We start from the raw sequence: 8911 nt of genomic DNA, 5'->3' as shown, positions 1-8911 counted from the left end.
AAAGAATAACACGAATATGCTTCGGAACTTTAGACCTCGACCTACTGCTAGCTCTTCCAGTCTTTCAGATGCTGCTCTGACTGCCTGGCCATCTGTGCAATGACAGATGTCAGATCTCAGAGGCAAACCCTGAGGATAAGTAACAACAGAGCCTCATCCCAGGAGGTGACCTGGCATGTCTCAGATGGGGCCACATGTGGCATCTTCATGGGCATTTTTCAATAAAGCTGTTTTCTTTGACTGACATTGTATCTTTTTATTTATCTCATTGGCAATGTTTACTAATGTTAAAGTTATCACATTGATAATTTTGCTTTAGAAAGTATCCTTTTGGGGATGACCTTTACAGAGGACATCATGTTATTATTATTATTATTTTTATTAAATGTTTGGTTTCTTCTTTTAGCATCTGTATTAATTCCTTTTATGGTTTCTTAAAGACTTCTCCAAATCTTACAGCAAAAATCATAATATCGAAAATAAATTTTTCTTAATGATGCTTGGAAGGCTTAGTGATGCTAGAACTAATGATTAGAAAGTTAATCACTAATTGACAGAAGCAATGGCTCAGGGGAGTCAGAGTAACTTGGAGTTAGGTAAGAGGGAGAACTATGACTTGAAAGATTGTCTCAGACCCTTTCTCCCTCCCTCCCCCCTCCCTCCTTACTTCTTCCCTTCCTTCCATCCATCAATGGCAGTTGAAGGATGGTTGAATGACACAAAAATCAAAGATGAAAGGAGAACTCCTTGCCAGTGCTTTTGAGGTTAAGCTCTGAACCTGCAGTGGGTGGGCTTCTAGAACTGTGCTTAGCAATAATACCATAATAAACAAAACAAGTAAGTGAGTAAGGGGAAGGTAATTAAAGTTATGGGTAAGATAATGTGCAAGTTTATATGTACATTATTTTCTAAATAATCTGAAACATGAGAAATAATGTATAGAAAAGCATTCTGACCAATACTATGTAGTAGTTAGAATAGTGGGGAAAATAAATTTTGGAGACAATTAAATGGATTGAATGCCCCCTTCACAGCCAACTAACTGTATGAGGCAAATTTCATAATTTCTTATACAACTTTTTTTAATCAGTAACCCCACCACACATATGTATTCAAACACATGTGCTCATGTTGTGGCATAGAAAACATACCTGGTGATTGTGTTCATTTCCTGAGGCCTATCCCATCATCTGTCCTTGGGACCTTACCTTGGGTTGGTTCCATAATGTGGTTATGTGAATAATGTTGCTGGAAACATAGGGGTGTGTTTTTTTGTCCTTTATTTTTTTAGTGTTTTTGTATTCTTTGGGTAACTGCATACCTGTGGTACTGCTTGATCATATAGAATATTACATGGCCACTATGCTGTAGACTCTATGGGGGCAATACCTGAAAAAAGACAGCAACCTTGTAAAAAGAAAAAAAAGGACAATGATGTAAAGTATAGATAAATAAATAAATTTGAAAAAAGAAAGATAAAACAGTGTCTTTTGAGGTAAATGGAGGAATTTAAGATGATTAGTTTAAGTGAAATGAGACAAAAAGTGGACACTTACCAGTTGGTTTCGCTCATTCGTAAAATATAGATAGCTGAAGAAAACAAACTGGCAGGACACAATAAAAATAATACCTAGACTTTATCTAAAATATGTTGGTAACTAGACTGGATCAAGGAGAGAGGGGACCAAGAAGCAGTAAAGGAGAGAGGAGGAAAATGATTGAATATGGGAACTGAGCTTTGGTGGAGGGTGTTTAAATATGTGCACATATGCAGGTATGAACTTATAATCCCAGAATTGTATAGTTGTGTCAATGATTAGGAAATTAATAAAATTAGAAAAATATAAAATATTATCTAGGGCTGCTGTGACAAGGTGTCATTGACTGGGTGGCTTAAAATCATATATATATATATATATTTTCGCCTGACTGCCCTGGAGACTAGAAATTCACATTAAGGGGTCAGCAAGGTAGGCGTCCTCTGAAACCTGTTGGAGAAGCCCTCTGGGTCATCTGACACTCCTGACCGGGCAGATGTCATGCTCGTCTCCATCTTCTTTGTTACTTGATGTTCTTCCTGGGTATGTTTGTCTCTGAGTCCAGATTTCCTCCTCTGACATGGACGCAAGTTGAAGTAAATACTCAGATTGAATTAGAGCCACCCCAATGACCTCATTTTGAACTCATCTCAACTGGATAAAATCTACAAAGACCCTATTTCCAAATAAAACCACATCCACAAGTATGGGGGCACAGGTTAGAACTTAAATACATCTTCCGAGGGGCATAATCTCACCCCTGTCAGTGATTCAGTATTGTATGCTTAATAAAACTGGGTTTAGGGCATATAACTAATGGGTGATAGAATGGGAAGATAATTCAACATGAGATTTTTGATATTTCTTAAAATTCTCTCCAAATTCTGAACTTCTCTTCCTATAACTGAAAAACATTTGAGAAGGGAAAATGATGACTTTGTTTTAGAATGGACTGTGTTTAAGCCTATAATTAGAGGTCATTTATAACTGCCTATTAGAGAGCTTGTGGCTTTAATTTATATCTCCTCATAAATATGTACAGCTAAACAGTCTCATCAACAAAGGTAGAGACATTAGCCCAAGGCAGCTTATAATTGATTTTAGAGATCTGGCTTGTGATTTTTTACTATCTGTTCAAATTAATTATGCAAACCAAGCTGTTTCTCCAAGTTTTCTTTGTGAAGGATTTCAACTTCTTTCGATTATGTGTGCTTGTCTCCACATCTTTCAGCCCTTACACAAACCTGATCACCCCCAAAACCTACTCAGGTTTTCTACAAATATCTGAATATCTATTTAGAAAAATAATAAAATCATGCTCTCCCCATTTCCAACAGCATTTATCAATTTTGTCTTTGCTTTTTCAACAAGAAGCAAGAGGCAGAAGTCACATCTTGGGCCTTTGAACAAAATAGTCACCAAATTCCCCTGTGAATGCCATGGAGAAACTTGTAAAAATTGTGCTAAATAATTATAAAACTTCTTTGTAGTTGCACTATTCTATGTTCCTCTAGAAAAATTCAGGCAACTACACATATAAGTTTGTCTTTCCAGGGCTTGGAGTTAACAAGAAAGGGATGGTAAGCTTTTTAGCCTGTCTTTGTATAAGTGCAGTTCATCATGTGAACAAAATTTTGCTGTGTAAATGCCTAATGGGGTGAAGAATTGTAGAAGCATCCTACCTACCCTGACATTTAATTGCAGCAAGTTCCTACTTCAACTTCCACACATGAGGTCATTGGTATTCCTGATCTTCAAAACCTCCAACTAGCTTGTCAATGACTGAACTACGCTCTTCACAGCATTACCATTTTCTGTACTAAGCCCTTGGATTTCTATGTATGCACACAAGAACTTAAGGCCTTTTGGAAGAAAAAACAATCATTCTTTTATTTTTCACTTAAGAAAGCTAAAGACTAAGGAACAAACAATGCTGTAAAAGATCCCATAATTAAAGACATTTGGCCTTGTCTGATAAATATTAGAGTCACTTACAGATCCTTCTTGAAATATTATTTCTAAATAATGTGAGTTGCTTTCTTTTATTTAAGACCTGTTTGACTACATGCTTTGTCATTTACTTATTTTTTCATAACAAAGTTTAAGACAATAAAGTTTCTTTTTGTAATTTATTACTGACCATGAACGAAATTTAGTAGATTGATACACCTTCATATCTTTTATAAAAAAGATTCTCTGTCTTGCATTATTTTTCTGAAAAAGTCTGTTATTTAATAACAAAAGGCAAATTGTTGGATAAATAAACAAAATTAATCAACACAGAACTATATCTTCACAGAAGATATTATTTATAGTACTTAAAAATTTAAGGTGTTAAATATAAATAAATAAGAAAATTTTAAACTTTTATTCAAAGTCATAAATAAGCACCTACTAAGTGCAGACAGGAAACTGGATACCAAATTTAGAAACTGATCTATAAATTCAATCAAAGTAAGAAAAGGAAAATGATATAGATAGCATGTGATATTTAGAAACACCTTAATAAGTTAACATAATTAATGGTTAGGTCATGTTATAAGAGATCTACTTCATGTTATGAAACCTATTAAAATGCAAATATAGAGGAGAATGTTTTGAAGATATAGCTGTCATTTCTTATGATGGTTTCGAAAGATGCATGCTGATGCTAAACTGAAAGAAGACGAATAGAATGCTTTATTTATATCTGTCTCTATATCTATCTATCTATAAAAAAAATTCAAACTATAAAAAAAATTTGGGGCCCTCCCTGGTGGTGCAGCGGGTTAAAGCACAGCACTGAGAATCTAAAGCCGCCTCTGCATGAGTTCGATTCCCGCCTGCTCCGGAGGTGACCACATGGCGTGGCAGACCTCTCCTGACCCGCCCGCTGCTCCCCTCAGCAGTGTACTTCATCGATCTGCCTGTTCTGCTCCCCACTCTGTCTCTGGTGAAGCTTCTCACCGCCCCTGAGCCTCTGGTCTGTACCCCAGTTCTGTATGCACAAATAAATAAATCTTTAAAAAAAAATTTGGGTGGCATTAGTTTCAAACACCGTAAGTGACTCAAAGGTATTGGGTCACACCTTTTTAGAAAATAAGTTTAAATCTTGCAAATGTGAGAGGCATGGTTCTATAACTTGTTAGAGCAATTCTCACTTGTAAGAAGGGTTTAATGCAACTTCCTGAATGCTTATTCCTACTTTCAAAGGGAAACAGGAATTATCATAAAGTAGTTAACTATTGGACTAAGTCCTTGGTTCCTGGCATGACACAACACAATAGAAATTACTAAAGAAGCCTGGGCTACAAGTGTAGCGAAGGACGAGTTTGCATAGCTGGGTCTATAGTGTGGCTCTCAATTGCTGTCTTGTTTACCTGATAACTGGGCGTTCCAAGTAGAGCTGAAAAATGTCGATGTCAGCTTCCAAAGTCACCACTGGCCTGTGATGTCTGCATAGTCAACACCTGCATATATAAATAATTTATTTCAGAGTTGTGCTTATCTCCTGTGTTTAGCTACATATAATTTATAACTGGGGGAAAAAAAATCAATAGTTGGCAAAGTTTGGCTTCAAAGAGATTAGGGTTTGAGTTTTGAACAAGTCAATCTCCATAAGCTTTTATTTCCCCTCTACAGAGATGTGTTCGATGCCTGTCTGATGTGGTTAAGCCAAGTTAAGCAAAGTTGGTTCCTCTTCATAAAATTGTGATATTTAAATAAATGTGTATAACACAAACACACACATATATCTACATCTTATCAATAAATGATCATTTTGTTTCATTTCCTTGGTAAGAATTAAAAATAATGAAATCAATCATGGATTTCATTTCAATTCATTCAACAAATTATTTTTAATTTGGATTACTGAAAGCAATGACTGTGGTCTGTTGCTATAGATTTGGCAACGCAGGGACTTGCGTCTCTCCTGTTCTGGGAACAGACAGTTTTCAGTGGTGATGGATGTGACATCTTCTGCCAATCATACATGATAGCATGGCTAGATTCAAAATTTTTCTAAGAATTGACATATAACAAATGTGATATTTCAAGTGACTATCAGAAATTTCAAAGTCAATCTAGGAGAATTAGCTGAATAGCTTGACAAGAGTGTGGCTATGTATTTTCCCTAGATCATTTATTTTTGGGGAAGTATGAAAGCCCATTCTAAAGAGACTAGAATACTCACTCTCTTTTACATAAATGATCAGGGCCCTTGTAAGCCCACTCACACTGTATTATATTATTTTTCTTCATTTATGTGCACAGTGACTGGGATCTGGTTCCTTGCTCTGGGATCGAATGGATGACGATTGTCCTGCTGATGCCCCATACCAGGACTAAGGCGGAAGAGCCTATTCTGGCATCAGCAACAACTGGAATTTTTCAGAGCAAAGGATACATGTGTAATGTACAAAACTGAACAAGACCCCATTGATAAAACCAGCATGGAGCCATATTTTTTGCAGCCCAAAATGTACTACTTGGCAAATAAAAGTAGATTCTCAAGTCATATTAATAAATTACGTGCTCATTTAGACATTTCTGAACAGGGTCTCCTTTTGGACTACTACATACATAGGTACTTAGTCATTTTTTTTCTATAATCATATTTTAGGATTACTTTAGAGGAGAAACTATTTTTCTCTAGTGAGGATAAATTTGGTGTTTAAAATATATAAAATTAATTTAATCCCTCATTGCTCATAGTTTTATAGTAGCTTCATTTATGGCAACTCAAAACTGGAACAACCTCTACATCCTTCAAAGGATGAATAGATAAATTGAGCCACATATGTACAATGCATTCCACTCAAATTAAAAGAAAAAAACCCCAATAAATTGCATAAATATCAAAGACATGAATCTGAGAGGCGCCAGTGACTCCAGTTATATGATATTTCCAAAAAGTCAAACTAGTAATAAACAGATTCACAGGTGACAAGGATTGTGGCTTGGAAGCAAATGCCATTATAAAGTTACAGTTAAGGGAGGGTGGGCCTGTCTATATCCTTATTGCAATGCTATTTTCACATATCTACCCATGTATAAAATCCATATATTTATAAGTCATAATAAAATGGTTAATTCTAATGTTCATTATTTGTTCATGCTAACTGTGGAAGTCATTTAATCTATCTCATACTTGCGACTGCTGATTTTAGTTCAGAGATGTAAAAAGTTAGACTAAAATTAGAGGGGAAATAAATGACCATTCTGAAATTCTGAACATCACACATTTTGATGAACTGCTCAAAGCTTGATGTGCCTTAGTATGATACAGTGATGCTGTTGGGAACCACACTCACAGCAGGGGATCCCTACAATCTGTGCTCCCTATGTTATAATGGGGTTGTAAAAATGGGTCCAAATTCTCATTCTTTTTTCTCTCTCTCTTTTTTTTTAAAAGATTTATTTATTCATACAGAACTGGGGTACAGGCCTGAGATGTGGAGGGTGAGAGGATTCACCAGAGACAGAGTGGGGTACAGAACAGACAGATCAGTGAAGTACACTGCTGAGGGGAGCAGCGGGCGGGTCAGGAGAGGTCTGCCACGCCATGTGGTCACCTCAGGGGCGTGTGGGGATCGAACTCATGTGGAAGTGGCTTAAGCTTCTTAGTGCTGTGCTTTAACCCGCTGCACCACCAGGAAGGGCCAAATTCTCATTCTTTTCTAATTGACTAAACGATGGTGGTAAAGGAGGACACTCAAAGACAAGAGGGTGTAGTTACTTCACTCTGGACCATTACCAATGGTAAAATGAGCAATGGAAAAAAAAAAAACCTTGTACCATCAAGTTACAGCACCAGCAAATGTACAAAAAGAGTAGGTTTGGTTTAAATGTGATGATAAGAATAGCTTCAGATTTCCTAAGAACCCCAGAGGCACACAGAGATGTATTTACAAACGTTCACAGTCCTTGTGGAAAATAGACCAAAAATAAATGTAATTACAGGATCTTATGACCAGTGAGATTCCATGTCCATTATTCTGGAGGCCTTTGCCACACTCTTCATGGTTTTAGAAGGCTGTAATGTGGCTGTGATGAGGGTTAGGGCTGTACTGGGGATGTGGGATTCGCTAGGAGAGCTACTGTCTCTGTTTCCATAGAAGATGCCGGTTCATCAGATTTCACTGAAAGCCTGTCATCACTGAAACATTAGAACCTTTCTATCACTCCCATTGGTGGGCTTATTTTTTCTCTTCTTCCTGTCTTCAGAGTCAAACTTATTGTTAACTTCATTAACTGCCAAGAATGCCAATGTCATACACCATTAGAGAAGTCATTTTGAAGAAAGCAGGACTGATTCCTCTCCACAGAATATCATCAGAGAACCTGGAGTTCTGTCAGAATTTCTGCATTTTGGAACTGTTGCTGCTTCCATAGTCCCCTTGTGAGAGTTCATGACTGTTCCCCAATAAAACTCCCTTATTAGCATAAGGACAAATTTTATTTCATTATTGTTTGTGTATGTAAGAATTTTACACACACACACAGGTATGATTTTTTGCAAAACCTTGGTAATGATTTTCTGAAAATTATGTGTACTTCTGCCAATATATATGTGAATAAATATAATTATTTGATTAATATTTATTTTAAAATATTGATATTTTGGGGTTTAGAAGTAGAGTTTCTCCTCTTTTCTTTATCTTAATCCTGGTATGTGCCTCTCATTATAGCCTTGACAGGTTTTCAGTGTATTGGCCCCTGTGTTCAACCTTCAACTATTTCTCCATCCAAGTTTCCATTTTCAGGGTTTTTAAAATACTAATGTTTGGACATTATTTCAATAAGTATTTTTGACTATGTGATTGCCAATCCCCTCCATTAGAGAGTATAAAGACCTTTGTGCAAGTGTCTATACTGTGAACTTTTATCACCCGTCATGGTGGCCTGGGTTCTATTTCTACTTCTAACTACAGATCAATGGATTGGCAGATAGGATTGTCGCTACCTCTCTAACTCTTTCTGTGAAAGATATTTGTTCTTCCTTTTCTGCTGAAAATTTTGCTCTAAACTCAAGTTACCTGAGGGAAAGTAGTTGGCTGTCAAGAGTAAAGGCTAGAAGAGCCCAGTAGTACGTTGGGCTTCGGTGGTGGCATCATACATTTGTAGAAGAGTGAGTTTATATATCTAAAATGTGTAACAAAGTTAAGGCATTAGGGGAAAAAAGCTCAAATATTTTACATCATTCAAATCTTTTAAATCATTAGCACCATTTATTTTTCTAAGCTTTCAATCTTGTCGATGTTATTTTCACTCTGGATTTCTTTAATTCCAACTGCTTTATTTGGAACCCACTTGTGGCCACCAAAAACACTCATCTTGGAAATAGCGTCAAAGTCAATGACTGATTTCTCTCATTCTTGTGACTCAGTAAG

Source organism: Condylura cristata, unplaced genomic scaffold, assembly GCF_000260355.1.
Source record: "Condylura cristata isolate star-nosed mole 26May11 unplaced genomic scaffold, ConCri1.0 scaffold00003, whole genome shotgun sequence".
Taxonomy (NCBI): Eukaryota; Metazoa; Chordata; class Mammalia; order Eulipotyphla; family Talpidae; genus Condylura; species Condylura cristata.
This window is presented reverse-complemented; position numbering follows the sequence as displayed.